General features: G+C 42.9%; 1 long non-coding RNA gene across 2 annotated transcripts; it reads left to right on the top strand.

Moving 5' to 3' along the window:
* The first annotated feature begins 11599 nt into the window (after nt 1–11599).
* LOC125570296 lies at nt 11600–14399 on the top strand. 2 transcript variants are annotated; one of them, XR_007312652.1, is made up of 3 exons: nt 11600–11718; nt 13062–13187; nt 14290–14399. It is a non-coding gene; the product is annotated as an uncharacterized LOC125570296 (long non-coding RNA). The 2 variants fall into 2 exon arrangements; XR_007312651.1 differs by lacking the exon at nt 14290–14399 and having other exon boundaries at nt 13062–13299.
* The last annotated feature ends 1031 nt before the right edge of the window (nt 14400–15430 follow it).

Below are 15430 nucleotides of genomic sequence, written 5' to 3'. Positions count from 1 at the left end.
GAGAGAGAAAGAAACAGGCTACGGGCCAGATAGTCAAACGTTTGTATGCAGGCAGGCAGATTGATTGATTCACCTTTATTTTACTGCGGTAGTTTTATAAGTTCGAAAACTTCTTTGCATGAAAGCCGTAACAAGGTTAAACCCTAAAATAGATACATAATTAAATGCCACTATAATATAAACAAAATATATGCAAAAATTAGTGGGTAGTCTGGTGCATATAGGAAAGCTTAGATTTGAATATAGACATTGAATTAGATGTTTTTGATACTAAATGTTTTGACACTTAATTGCAGACAGACGGACAGGTTGATTGATTGATTCACCTTTATTTTACTACGGCAGTTTCATAAGTTAGAAAACTTCTTTACATGAAAGCTGTAACAAGGTTAATCCCTTAAAATAGATACATTAGTAAATGCCACTATAATATATACAAAATATGTACAAAAATAAGTGTGTAGTCTGGTGCATATTTGAAAGCTTAGATTTGAATATAGACCTTGAATTAGATGTTTTTGATACTTAATGTTTTGATACTTAATGTTTTGATACTTTTAAGTATCAAAAGACGAGTTAAAACTCGTCAACAAGCCGAGTTATGGTTACGCTCGCAACCCACCTACACGCTCCACCGCCCTTGCCGTCGACGATACAAACGCCAGCGTATCGCCACGATTTTTGCGGTGGTTGAACCCCGATGAGGAGTCCTTGTTGCCGGGTATTCCAACGTTTGGCATGCCACCATGGTACGGGTCACCAGAAGAAGCAAACCAGGAGTATGCTGTCTGCGACTATATGGAATGGTTCCAATGCGCCGTTCTCCCTCGTTTGTCTCGACTGAGAATGCGCCTGGCCCAAAAGGAAAACCGTTCGAAGACTACTATTTATACTCGGGGCACACAACAGGGTGCGTTGTACCCGGGGGTGACAACTCTGGCAACTTGATGCGGGTCTTCACACCAAAAGCCGACGATGGTGACATGCACGAAGAAAACTTTCTCAACCCCTTCTATTTCAAAATACGGTTCTCTTTTCTCGACACTTTTAGAATTCAAATTTCCGACGATAGTGGAAACATCATCAAGTTCCAATCGGGCGCTGTAAAAGTGGCCTTGCATATCAGGCCCCAAAAGAGGTGACTGTATTATTTAAAAGTTGGTCCCCGAGCCCTCGCACCTCATTACTACGTACATACCCGGGCACACGACATCTCCTCCAACACCTGAGATGGTGAAGGCACTCAACTGGTTAAAGCAAGTCGCCTTGGGGTTGCAAGAGAATATAGCCAAGGAGTTACGTGAAGACATGGCTCAGGGAGGGCCAGCTCAGAAAGGAAAGGGAAGATTTCGGGGAGCGCCCGTAACACAAGGAGGAAGGGGAAGATTCCGTGGCTCTCAACTCACCCAAAGTGGCCGCGGGGTCTTTCGAGGTGCTCCTGTGACCCAGGGTGGCCGTGGGGTTCAATGGTCATTGGCGCTTAATGGTTCACCCCCATTCCTAGGGATACCCATGCCAGCGCAGCGCGGTGGTGGAGGTGGCGGGAGTGCCCCAAGGGGGATTGGCAATACTTTGAGCACTGCCTACCAGCCCTAACTTATCCGCATTCAACCTCCCTCTCCCTCACGCAAAAGACCAGGAACCACTGGGCCGTCTACTACCAAGAAAAGAAGAAAGAGATAAAAAGCCACCGCTATAACCGGCAGGCACCATTCAACATCAATACCATACACTGTCAGGAGCTCCGCAGCATGGCCGTCTCCGAAGCCACTGTTTACAAAACCTCCAAAATAGGTTATGGCAGAGAATTAGACTTATTTTCTTTACCCGATACCGACGTCACAGCCGCCAATGGGAAATACCTGAAGTACCCCCCAAAAACCCAGGAGGGTGAATAATACACGTTCATTATTTCGGCATCATCCAATAACATCGACCTGAAAAAGACGTTCCTTTCCATGATGGTCAAAATCACCAAGGCCAACGACAGCAACATAGATAACAACCAATCAGTCGGTCTGGTCAACTATCCCGTTGGGAGCCTTTTCAAACAGGTGAAGTATGGGTAAATGGTGTGCTTGTGGAGGCTCAGGGGGACCGTTATCCCTACAAAGCCTATTTCCAAGCCCTACTGAACTTCTCGAAAAGCGCCCACGAGACCTACCTGGCTGGTAGCATGTGGCACAAGGACACCGCAGGGCACATGAATACCCATGCGACAAGCGGGGCGGAAGCTGATAACCAGGGACTGAAAATACGGGGAGCGCTAACTAACGCCGCACGTGCAACCAAAGGCGTGGGTATTGTTGGAAATGTGCACTCTGACCTGTTCTCCAGTATTTGATACCTGGTATTTGATTCCTGATGTAGAGCTCAAATTGGAATTCTTCCTAAGCGGGCCTAAATTTGCACTGATGTCAACTGCCCAAGACGAGAAAATAAAGATACATGACCTGGCCCTCAATTTCTACCACGTCGACCCAGCCGTGTCTACCGGCCAGGAAATCGAGAGAGGACTCAACGCCGGGTACACAGCCGAATACCCGATCGTGAGCACCACGATCCAGCCACTGGTTATCCCTATAGGGTCGAACACCTTCCAAAAGTTCGACTTGTTTTTAAACAAAATCCCAAAAAGGTTCACCATTGGGCTAGTCACAGGTAACGCGCTTCTCGGCAGCTATCAGCACAACCCCTTTGATTTTGGCGCACTCGACCGGGAAGCCGAAACCATGGTGAGAGTCAAGGGCGAAAAACGTCCATACAGCGAAGCCCTTATCTCGACCTCACCAGGGGACGCCCTCATGTACCGCTCCCTACACAATTCGGTGCTTGGCGACCTCGTGGGTGATGGTGTGGACATTACCCTGGAAGAATTTAAGAACGGGTATGCGATCTAGGTCATCGACCTCACTGAGGGCCATAACGCTGCAAAAGGTAGCTGACCTCCAGCTGCGGTTCAAACAGCCCACCACCTCAAACTTGTATTTGCTGGTCCTAGCTGTGTGGGACAATTGCTTGAAAACTAACAAGGATCGACAAGTCGTCTTCACCTCAAACCTCTAAGCCATGTACACCGATGAGCTGGAGGACGTCGCGTGCAACGATGAGCCATTTGCGGCTGTGTTTGGAGGGGTACTGCCCAGTGACAAGCTGGGCAAGTAAAAAAGAAAATAGCGTTGGGGACACGGCCTACATCGTTAACACCGACCCTAGCAATAAACCTGGTATGCATTGGCTGGGTGTCTACGAGACTCCTGACCAATTTTTTGTTTTTCGACAGTTTTGCTTTTAACCCCCCACACTTATGGGGGTGATATCCAACAATTTTGTCTCCAGCACAATATTATCGTGAAGAACAATCGTCGCGTCCAAGCCCTAACATCAGAGACCGCCATTGTCTCTTTTACCTCTATCGCCGCTCAAGGGGGATCCCTATGTACCGAATTGTAGAACTCTACTCCAACGACCCGCAAATGAACGACCGGTTAGTCACCCAATTCACAGATGCGCACAAGCCCTACGACCATAGAGGGGGGGACAAACTACATCCGCTACACTTGGCAACAGTATGCCAAAAAAACAAAAAGACGTAATCAAATGTTTATGCCTAGGATAATGAGGTGCAAGAAAAAAATTGTAACCATTAGCAGAAAGAGAGTAAAGCAACCTTAAACACTGCGTGTCTAAACCATTCCTTGCGGTCTATCATGGATAAAACACGGTTTCGCACACCCTGTAGCATTCTCGTCGCCGGACCAAGCCAATCTGGAAAAACCAACTTTGTTTACAGCCTACTAGAACAGAATAAAACAGCATTTGACCGAACACCCCCAGAAAATAGTCTATTGCTATGGCGCTCACCAGCCTCTGCTGGAAGCCCTGAAACAAAAACTTGGTGTTGTGCTAAATAGGGGGCTCCCCGAGTCCATAGAAAAACTCTTTGGACCGCAATAAAACCCTGGAGTCCTCATCATTGACGACCTCATGGGCGACCTAAATCGCATGAGCGACATATTCACCAAAACATCCCACCACCATGACATCACTGCTATCCTGATTCTGCAAAATTTGTTTTCATCGCAAAAAGAAGCGCGCACCATTTCGTTAAACGCCCACTATATTGTAGTCTTTAACAACCCACGAGATCAGTTAGGCTGCCGTAACCTTGCTGCCCAGGCATTCCCCAGTAGGGTAGGTTTTGTCATGGATGCTTTCAGACAGGCGACGAGCGCCCCCTACGGGTACCTCCTCTTCGAGTTTCATAAAAATACCCGTCCGGAGTGCCGACTACGCTCCCACGTACTTCCTAGCGACCAGCGTAGTTACGTCTACGTACCAGTGGAAGACGTGGATCACATTTGCGTGTTCACGGATAAATACACCCCAACCATCTAGGAACACCGTCATTCAGGGGTACCAACGGTACGTGAAAAGAGCGCCTGAAAATGTCTAACATTCGTATCCGAGGGAAAATACGACGCTTACCATACCAGTACTACTACAAACGTCGGGGGGTGAACGCCCCACGGGGGGGGGGGGGGGTTTCAACCCCCCCCCCCCCCCCGTGTAGAAGACATTGATTTCATTGTGTGCCCCACGGCAGCCCCCCAGGCAGCGCTAGAGCGCGATGGGTACCTATGAAAAAACCAGCACGTCCGCTATTACCGCCACCACATCACCCGCAAGCAGAGTAGAACAACCGCGGGAACAACTAAACCTACCCCCTATCCCCATAACGCCATTGAACAGCAGGCCAGCTACAGGTACCGTCAAAGAAATATTTAGCACAACCCCCCACCGCGAACACTCAGGTGTACGAATCTGACGAGCATTCCTTCACTCTCGCACTCCACTGTACACGGTACCCGACGCTGTGCCAGAAGTGATTTTCAATTCTTTTCAAGCATCCTATCGATGTCTCCTCGCAACCTCGGATACACTCCACTACGTAACAATGGTAGCAGAGGAAGACCCCGACGCAAGTACCGCCGTTTGTCCCGTGTATGCGTCACCGAACACCTTGATGGGGAGGTGGCGACCAAATGCACCACCCGCCGTCGCACCACCTGACTCCAAACTGGGGATCTTTAAAAATTATGAAAGACACAGGGCACTCGCAACTATGGACCGCCCACAAAAATGTGGACGCCACCGAGCGCCTCCCAGAAGGGGTCGGGGGAATTGAAAAGAGCCATGAAAAAGAACTCACGTTGTCGACTGTACCTGCCTGTGGCGAGGCTACGGCAGCAACGTAGCGGCCTCATCTTCCACAACCCCCATGGCTTAGATAATAAAAGGACAGAATGCTATAAAAATACCACCTACCCATGCTCGGGAACTTATTAGGCGGTAAATGATATAAAAAGCGCCGCTGGCTAGCCACAACCCTCATTCACACCATACCGGTTACTGGGAAAAGAGGAAACCGTAAGAGCGGGAGGCGTCCGCGCCGCTGCCAGGACCGCTTAATTAGAAACGCACCTTTTCTCGAGATGGTACGTACCGCAAAACCGCCGCTCAGACGCCACCTCCTGGCCGGCGCCACCCCTGAACAAGTGAACAGCGTAAACGAGATCGCACGCAATATTGTTGAGGAAAATGTTGTGCTCTCGCCTTACTACTACAAAAAACTCAGGCCGCATCGTGCCCGGTTAGGAAACATTGCCAACCGTTCTCTAGGGACCGCCACCCGGTAAAGGATTATGAAACAGCGTGGTGGTTGGGCAATCCCCTCCTTATCGGTGCCCTGGGAAGCTCAACAGCGGCCCCTGTCCTGCAAAAACTCATATCAAAAATCAAAAACAATTGGTGGTTGGGAGGGGACGCGTATAAAAGCATCATCCCCACGAGAGCTAGCACCATTCCAAAGGTCCTACCATGCCAGCGCGTAGGCAACGCCAGTCAAGCGATGAATACTACAACAAGGCACGGCGATGTGTACTGATTCCCGAAGACATGACCCCTATCTTGGACAGCCTAAAAGTCAAAAATCGTATAGAGTCACCACCACAATACGGAACCATGTCACAACTCGCCAAAAAAATGTCAGCCACACAGGATGACCACACCCTCCCACAGGATATCAGACTACGGGAATACCAACGACTCCACCGAGAGTTTTTAACATTGGCAGAGCAAACAATATCAGGAAGCCCCACCGTCAGCAACACTGTCGAGGGGGAGATCATCAACACTCTTGCTAGCGCACCTACACCACCTCACGAGACCCCCCGACCACAATCGCTGCCGACTCTACCATCACACTCACCGGCAAAGATCCCACTACCCACTAAGAGAAAACAACTCCCTCCACCGCAGGAAACCCCTCGATCACGAACTATACCCACACCACCAAACTACCCGCCACGACGACCAAACCCACGTCGACTTAAGACACTGAAACAGTTAACCTCAACCCCAAGAAGATGGACTACTTTTTAGAAACGCAATAAAACAATCACAAACCACACTCTTCATTGTCTGTTTTTATTTCCCTTTTTATTTACAGTCTTTTTTACAACCACTGTCACGCTTCCAAACCTCGGAAATCACGATACTGTCCAGACAAGAGTCAGTTTTACAAACAATGCGGCGCACAGCCGTTGGGTCTTTAGTTCTTTACTCTTATCGCACACTCAGCGCATAAAAGTAAAAGGCCTCGACCCGTGGGCAATGGGGATCGACTAAATGCTTAGCGTGGCGACCACAATCCGCTTCAACAATCTCTGCGCTAAACTGACCCCCTGAATCCAGGGACCGGTAGTAGCGTAGTACTTTTCGAGGTTTAGACAGGGTATGCCAAGAGCGCCTAGTAGACGTCTTTCGTACACCCCACACTTGTGTCCGACGGTCCCGCCTTGCCCGTAAAACGTGTACCACGCAGAGACCACAGCCTTCAACCTCTCGTGTTTGATAGCCCTCGGGGCTAGATCCTGAAAAGCCAGCCCATGGACGTGTCTCTCCACGTTTGTCACACTACGACGCTGCCACGGTCTGAGATCGTGCATCCTGATAGGGAGAATAAAATGCTGACCAAGGACCTCTTGGTGGTGGTGACAAAAACCCATCTTCTTTGTTTAAAACCCCTGCCCAATTTGGAACCCGTCCAGAACCAGCACAACAGTCACTTTCTCTATAACAGTTTTTTTACCCTCAGGACTAGCCACAAATGTCCACTCAGGACCCGCCATAGTTTCACTACTCTTGGCATTGACCTCCTGCGGTACGTTCAGCCTCTTTACTGTGCCGATCACGGAGAAACGTGCGAAGGGGTACTACAAGGGACCGCCAAATTACATAGGCACCTACACGTAGACCGAAACAAAGACCGAGACCGCCAAAAACACCACTCAGTAAACTCACGATAAAATGCTTGTACCTTACCACCACAACCGCTGCACTGGGACAACAACTGGGAGCACCAACCCTTGGCATGGCTATTTTATTAGCTAAACCATCCAACCGTATTACAGAGATATGACAACACCGTTAACCAGTGAAAAAGCACCTTTTTTTTATTCCTGTCAACGCATCATACAACGATGCCGCTATGACCTTATACTACCCCCTGGATGATAAACACACAGCACTACGTCAACGCGGCCCGTTTAGCGGAACCCTGAGCGTAACAAGAAATGCGCCACCAATGCATTCCTTTCCTCCCCTAGACACCAGGGCAACTCATATACCGATCATTGATACGCACGCATTCCTTCCCCCCCCCTAGGTCCCAGCCCACACATACCGATACTTGAAACCGGAAATCCTTTAAGCTAGGTGTGGCACATTCACCACATTCTACGCATTCCTTCTCTCCCCTATACTCACACCCCTTACTACTTATCTGTCCCCCCGGCTTTGGAATGCTATTTCAAAAGGACTTAGAAAAATACAAGGGTACCGCGCATTCAAGCGCAGTATAGGTGAACTAGATCTTTCTGGCCTTTTATAGCCGATATTTTTATATCTTTGACATTCGTAATAATGTAAATAGTTAATTCCAAAAATTTTAAACCATAGAAACTGTACATAGAATTTTATACTTATATATTTACATATTTATCTTTTATCTATTTTTATATATTTTATGTTCGTGAATTATCTGAAAACTAGCTTGTAGCTCAGTATAATTTCACGTTAATAAAGTATTTATCTATCTAATCACGGCTAAAACGGAACAAGATCAATCTATGACAACAGCTTCAAGAAATTGGCTTTATTACAGATATATTGGGTAAACAAATTGAAAATAATATTCGATACACGAACATTTCGTCTGGTTTGTCCGAGATTTTCGTAATAATATCAATCGTGCGTTAAATAGGAGCACATTCTGCCGTGCTCCATAAAGTAATAAGTATTCTGAAAGACTTAAAGGCGCATTGTCACCAGTTAACTTCCGTCTGACAACTTCAGTCTGATTAAATATTGATTTATTTTGTCTGATATCTGGATATGATTAGAACAGAATAAAGCAAGATAAATTTCTTTCAAGCCATCTCAAGCTATGGTTAATGTTTAGAATAAGCGATTAATTATTGATAAAAGCGTTATATACAATTATTGTTGAGAAAAACAATAATATTGAGGTCAGGAAGAAGCTATCACAGATAAAGTCTAAGAAGAAGTGATATGACTTTACCAATCTATTATCATACAAAATATAACCCTTTTGCGCCATTTTGTGATTGCATTGCACTGTCTGTGTACAACCCCTCTTTGTACAACTGATTAATTATTGATAACAGCCACATATGTAATTATTGTTTAGCGACACAAGTTTGCTTAGTGTATCAATATTGAAGTTTGAATATTGAAGCTATCACAGATAAGTCAAAGAAGAAATGATATGACTTTACCAATATCGATTCTTCTTCTTGGTCTCGTGGCAAGAATGTGCCACACTCAAGGTAACCACGCCAAACCTTTTCTAGACGAAAAAACAAGGAAACGAATCCTTTAGAAAGTTAACAAATTATCAATAATTAGATAAGGACTATATTAAATGGTGACTATAGGCTTTTCAATGTAAAGTGAATGTTCTGCCCTGAACGTCTTGCTTTTTAAGTTCCCAGAATGCACTTAGAAGAGTTGTTTATTATCGAATACACCACTAGGGAAACAAAGCAACGCGTAAAGGAACTTTTATGAAAAATTTTTTGCCAAACCTTTTCTAGACGAAAAAACAAGGAAACGAATCCTTTAGAAATCCTTCCGTAATCAGACTATCAATAACTAGTGATGGTGACTTTAGGCTTTTCAATGTAAAGGGAACGTTCTGCTCTGTATGTTTTGCTTTGTAAATTCCCAGAGGGCACTAGAAGAGTAGATTAAATGCGAAACTTGCGAACATGACGTTCAGCTAAATACCCTTATAGGCCTCTGTGTTCTATTTTTTTTTTAACTCGAAAGGGGAGCGTATAAGATAGATGGTTTATTTTAATTCTCCGATTTTCCTGTTTTTTGGATCTGGATGTTTGGGGACCTTCAAAAATATCAGATGCTATAAACTACTAGTTTTAGATGGTTTAAATTTCTCGCTACATTATTAATAACTTTTGGTATTCTTTTTTACATTTTAACTAGGAAATTGTTACGCTCATTTTGTTGTGCTTCTAAGGGAAAAAGGGGCTTAATAGACAGAGAGGAATATTCTGGCTTACAAAGGGGATTAAAAGAGATGGAGGGAAGCACCTTTAGAATAGAGTCTTGCGGTAGGAATAAAATAGGAATAGCTTATTGCTTGTACTCAATTTGTCAATTCTTTTTCAGATCCCTGCCGCAACATGCATTTTCCTTCTCCGCTAGAGGACCACGCCCTCTTTAACCACACCCTTCAGAATATAACTGATATATCAGTGTGGAACTGCCAAGTAAAGTGCTATGTGAACCAAGCATGTCGTGCTGTGAACTATAAGAAAGGCGCGAATCTCGGGAGCTGTGAACTGCTGTCCGCCAAAGCTGGATCCTTCCCTATAGATCTGCTGAAGTTCCCAGGAATCGACTACTACGGCCCCAATGTATGTCTAAACAAATTCATGCGCGCTTGATGTAAAGTGGTTCTTACAGAAACTTATAAGCTCTGGGATGTTTACTGTAATTTTCTGGGGGAGCGAAGCATTTACCCATTTAAGCAAAACATTTAATTGGCCCTTTGATACAAATTCATTGGAGGCAAAAGCTGGCACTAGATAAGCAATGCCTTACATTTTTTAACCCTTTACCTACAACTTCATTTCTAACCCTATTCAGACTTTTTTTTGGGGGGGGTTCTCTTAATGCCACCCCCCCCCCCCTCCGGGAAAATTGCTATAACTTCTGAACCATAGAAGCTAAGTAGCTAAAACTTGGTAACTTTTCCTAAAAACTATCTGCGGACGTTTTTTGATGCCATTGACATGCCTAGGAAACGCTCCATGTTACCATGGCAACCGTTTATTCACACAGTTTTTCAAAAACTAAAAAGTAGTGAATTTTTCATATTTTGGTCCTGTTTCTCACATTTAAATGCCTCTTTTGATTTCCAAATTTAATTAGGTGACAAGTTTCACAACAGCGCTAAAATTTTTTTACTTCGGATATCTAGGGGGAGGGGTGGGTAAATTTAGCACTCTCAAAGCTGTTGTCAAAAACACTAGATTTACAAGATGACACTTTAAAAGCTAATGTTATGCATTTATCATTACTATGAGCAGTAATACATGCATGCAAATCGTTTTTTCTGTAATAATTCAATAGTTTTTTTATTTCGCAAAAATCATAAGGATCCAAGATGGCGGATCCAAGATGGCGGACCCAAGATTCCAAGATGGCGGACCCAAGATTCCAAGATGGCGGACCCGGAAATTCTTACAAAAAAAAAATGATAACAAATGTTTTCATGGCTTTTTTGCATTGTAAAACCGTTAAAAGGTTGATTTTGACATATCTGAATGATGCAAAATGATTTCAAACCGATATTTTAGAATTTAGGCAAAATTTGAAAGAATATCTAAACACCGATTTGCTACCTCATTTTGACGTCATATTTGATTCGACCACACCCAAAATAAGGCGTTGCGATTCCTTGCACAGTGGCGATTATTGTCTGTAAGTTTGATGGTCATAGCCTAAGCGGTTCATGAAAAACGGCGGGGGCCCTGTTAGCCCCCTCCCCCCCGAGTTACAGACAGCTCAAAATAGCCCAGTCTGAATAGGGTAGGCGCTTCATTGCAAACCGTCCTAATAAAGGCACAGTTTTACGATCTGCTTAAATTTCATTAATTGATTATCTGTATATTAAAACGCCCCACCGTTGACGCTGCATCTATGCTAAGTCTACGGAGTTTATTCTGGAGTCACCACATTTATACGATAGCTAGGCTAAGGCTAGTAGAAATGCTGTGTTTTTTTTCTTTTTCTTAGGAGGTTTGCGTTCCAAATCCTTGTCCCTCGGCCAACATGACCTGCGTTGAGTTAAAGGGGAATCCAAGATACAGATGTGAGTGTCCACAGGGACACAGCGGTTCCGCATGTGAAACAGGTAAAAGCGGTATTCAGAGATTAGAGAATATATAGAACATCATTAAAGCTATTTTTGTGCTTCTTTCGTAGATGTTGATGAGTGTTATCCTGGACATTACAATTGTCACCAGGACGCTACTTGTGCAAACACAATTGGCTCTTTCGCATGCACATGTAAACCTGGGTATACAGGAAACGGAGTAAGCTGCGAAGGTAATGAACCACCAACCGATATTAGTAATAATAATACTGTTAATTCGCAAAATGTAATTTAAGTAAAGAACGCTAAAAGTTTCAACTGTTCAACGCGAAGTGCAACAAAATATTTAACGCCAAAGGTATTACGCATGATGTAATAAGTTTATCTATTGACTAAAAGCTAAAAGTAAACTAGTTTACTTTTATATCAGTCAATAGAATATTTTAGTTTTATCACATTTAGCGTTTAAGGTTGTTGCCTTTCGTGTATGATTACATTTAGCGTTGAGGGTTATTACATTTTGTGTTAGAAGTACATTTTCCCTGAAAGTTATAACATTTCGCGTATAGATGACATTTTAAAGTGAATTTATGACACTTCGTTTTAAGATTACATTTAGCGTGAAAATTTTTACATTTTGCGTTAAGATTACATTTTGCAGAAAAACACGTAAAATCTACTACCTAGAAACAAAAAACAAAAAGGCAAACAAACCACATACAAGCGCAGTGTATATTCCACCATTAAACTTGTGTTTGATATTATCATAGGTTACTTCAATTATATATAAGAATTAGACTGTCGTTGGTATTTTTGCTGTAAATCTCGACGTTTGGTGATAAAACTTGTAGTTTAGAAGGAAAGCGTGAACAGAGAATTCGGCTTTCTCTTCTACTTCCCCGCAACAAAATCACTGCAAGTAGACAAAAATAGCTTTGAAAACACATAAACAGATAGTACCTACCGAAGAGAGCACCGCTATATTTTATCATTCCCAAGTTTTCGTATTTTGAGCAGGATTTGTGCCGTTTTTATTAAACAATCAAAACTCGTAGTTATCTATTTCTATGCTTCTCGAGGACAAGATTTTCACCAAAAACAAGACGAGTTTCCTTCATGTTAGGTGACCGTGTTTTTTTTCCCAAGTCACAGGAAAACCCCTATAAAAGTATTTATTTTAGATAAATTCCAGCAGGACTCACTGACCTCATCCGATATGTTCCACAATTTGTGGGTTGCACTTCGCTAGCTTCTATTTGCCGATTTCTGATTGGATATTCGTGCGCGCGTCGGATCTATGAATTACTATAGCATGTCCGAAACTCATATACATTAAGTACAGTTTTAGACGAAATAAGTTTGATCGACAGACTCCAGCAATTATCACTTGCGATTATAAGATATTGATAAACTTATCACCCATATATCACTGCAAGAACTGCTTCTGTTAGAAGCGCGATGCGGAGCTTCATAGGTATAGAGAAATTTCATAGTTCGCAATATTCATGACACTGTGTACTTGTGCTTTACAGATTGCGCTATTGGTATCATAATTTAGCTTGTGTTTCTTTCTTAGATATTGAGGAGTGCTCTTCTGGAAGCAACAATTGCCACCGGGACCATGCTTCTTGTGCAAACACCATTGGCTCCTTCGCATGCACATGTAAACCTGGGTATACAGGAGACGGAATAAACTGCGCAGGTAATGAACCAACAACCGATATTAGTAGTTATAATACATCTTGTGTGAAATCTATTACATCTCGATATTTGAGATTACATTTTGCAGGAAAAAACACGTAAAATTTACTACCTAAAAACGAAAAAAAAGGCAAACAAACCACATACAAGAGCACTGAAAATTACACCATTAAACTTGTGTTTGATATTATCCTAAGTTATTTCCATTATCTATAAGAATATTATACTGATTTAGGCACTGCCTAAAAGCGGAGCCAGCATGACCTTTTTTCAGCATAAACTTGTGTAGAACCCCCCTTCCCTGCACTTTCATTATGCATCATGTTCCACCACCCACCAAAACGCCACCATACGTAAAACATAAAAAGATTGCATGTTATAAATACTGCAATTATTATTTAAATGTGTATTAAAAAGTATTTATTGACATTACTAAGATATTGATGAATGCGCAGGTAACGAAAACCATCAACCGTTATTAGTAGTGATATAACTGTTAATTCTCAAAATTTAATTTAAGTAAGGAACGCTAAAATTTACAACTTTTCAATGCGAATTGCAACAAAATATTCAACGCCAAATGTATTACTCATAATGTAAGAACTTTATCTATTGACTAAAAGCTAAAAGTTGATTTCGCTTTAAGATTACATTTTGCGTTGACAGTTATTACATTTCGCGTTAAGATTACATTTTGCGCGAAAGTTATTGCATTTTGCGGTGTAATAGCATTTCTATAGCATGTTCGTAGCTCATATATTAAGTTCGGTTTAAAACGAAATTGATCGACAGTCTCCAACAATTAACTCAGGCGATTATAAAATATTGGTTATGTTATTTCCCAGTATCTATATCATCGACTGCAATAACTGCTTCTTCTTAAATGGCTAATTTAGACTGCACGATTTAGTTGTATGCAATACCTCTACAACACGAGCGCCACGTGCAAAAACACTATTGCCTCATTTAGCTGTGCGTGTAAAGTTGGGTTTGCCGGTGACGGAGTACAGAACTGCTTAGGTATGCAACAGCAATACATTACTCTTTTTAAAAAATTACATATCACAGAACATTTGTCTCTTTTTTGTTTCTTTATCTTTTAGACATCGACGAGTGCTCTCTTGATGTACACAATTGTCATGCGAATGCCACGTGCGCGAATACCGCTGGGTCCTTCACCTGCACTTGCAGATCTAGGTATACTGGAAACGGCGTAAACTGTACAGGTAAAGAATTATTATATACTGTCATTGGTTAAAACATAATAGAAAATCAGACGCAGATGAGCTTGTGGCTACTAATTAGATATTGACGAATGTTATCCTGAAAACAACTTAGGTCAAAAGAGCGCTACTTGTGCAAACAATATTGACTCCTCCAAGTGCAATAAGCACCGCCACGTAGCCATGATTTCTCATAGTTATAGGGTTGCTGGAAGTTATTTGCTGACATTTTTACAGTTTCGTGGCAGTTATACATATCATATCCCAAACAATTATATGGACGTATGGTTTTCATAACATCGTGATTTTTTTCTTTTAGGTTTAACGGCCTATTCGCATGTTGGATGTTTCATAGACACGATTGATCGGGCCATCGCGTTACCTTGGATTCATCCATCAACTCTAGAGGAGTGTTTTAAAGAAGCCCTTAGACGCGGAAACATAGTATTCTCAATGCAGGCAAGAAATTATTGCTTTACCAGCCCAGACGCACATCACACTTACAACAAGTATGGTCCCGCAACTGGCTGCAGCGGCGGGAACGGGGGAGCCTGGGCCAATGACGTATATCGCATCAATTACTAAGTCACTGTGACATATCTCACGTCATGTTAGGGATAGTGGAAAGGGTCAGAAGCACTCTCTGACCCCTTTTTTTTAATTTCGAATTGATTTGGTAACAAATAAATTACAATTTCCAAAAAAGAATTTTCTTTTTATCTCAAAAGAATCGCGAGTTAAAAGGAAAGTTCGTTTTCCGTCGAATATAGACATAACACGAAAGGTGTCACAAATCCTTTAATCCTTTTTAGACACAGCATCCCACAACTAATTTGGTGCTCGTTATTCAGCTTTAAAACGATATATTATTCGCAATATTTCGTTAAATATTAGCCCGTCAAGACGCATTCTACGAGAGCCGGTCGACGACACTTTCCACTATCCTTAAATTCAACTCACACAGCACTTGCGTACATACACTATATGATAGGTTTTATGGTACACCAAAAACTGGAAATCG

This window comes from Nematostella vectensis, chromosome 8, assembly GCF_932526225.1.
Source record: "Nematostella vectensis chromosome 8, jaNemVect1.1, whole genome shotgun sequence".
Taxonomy (NCBI): Eukaryota; Metazoa; Cnidaria; class Anthozoa; order Actiniaria; family Edwardsiidae; genus Nematostella; species Nematostella vectensis.
The sequence above is the reverse complement of the archived record's forward strand: the minus strand, read 5'-3'. Positions and strand labels throughout refer to the sequence as shown.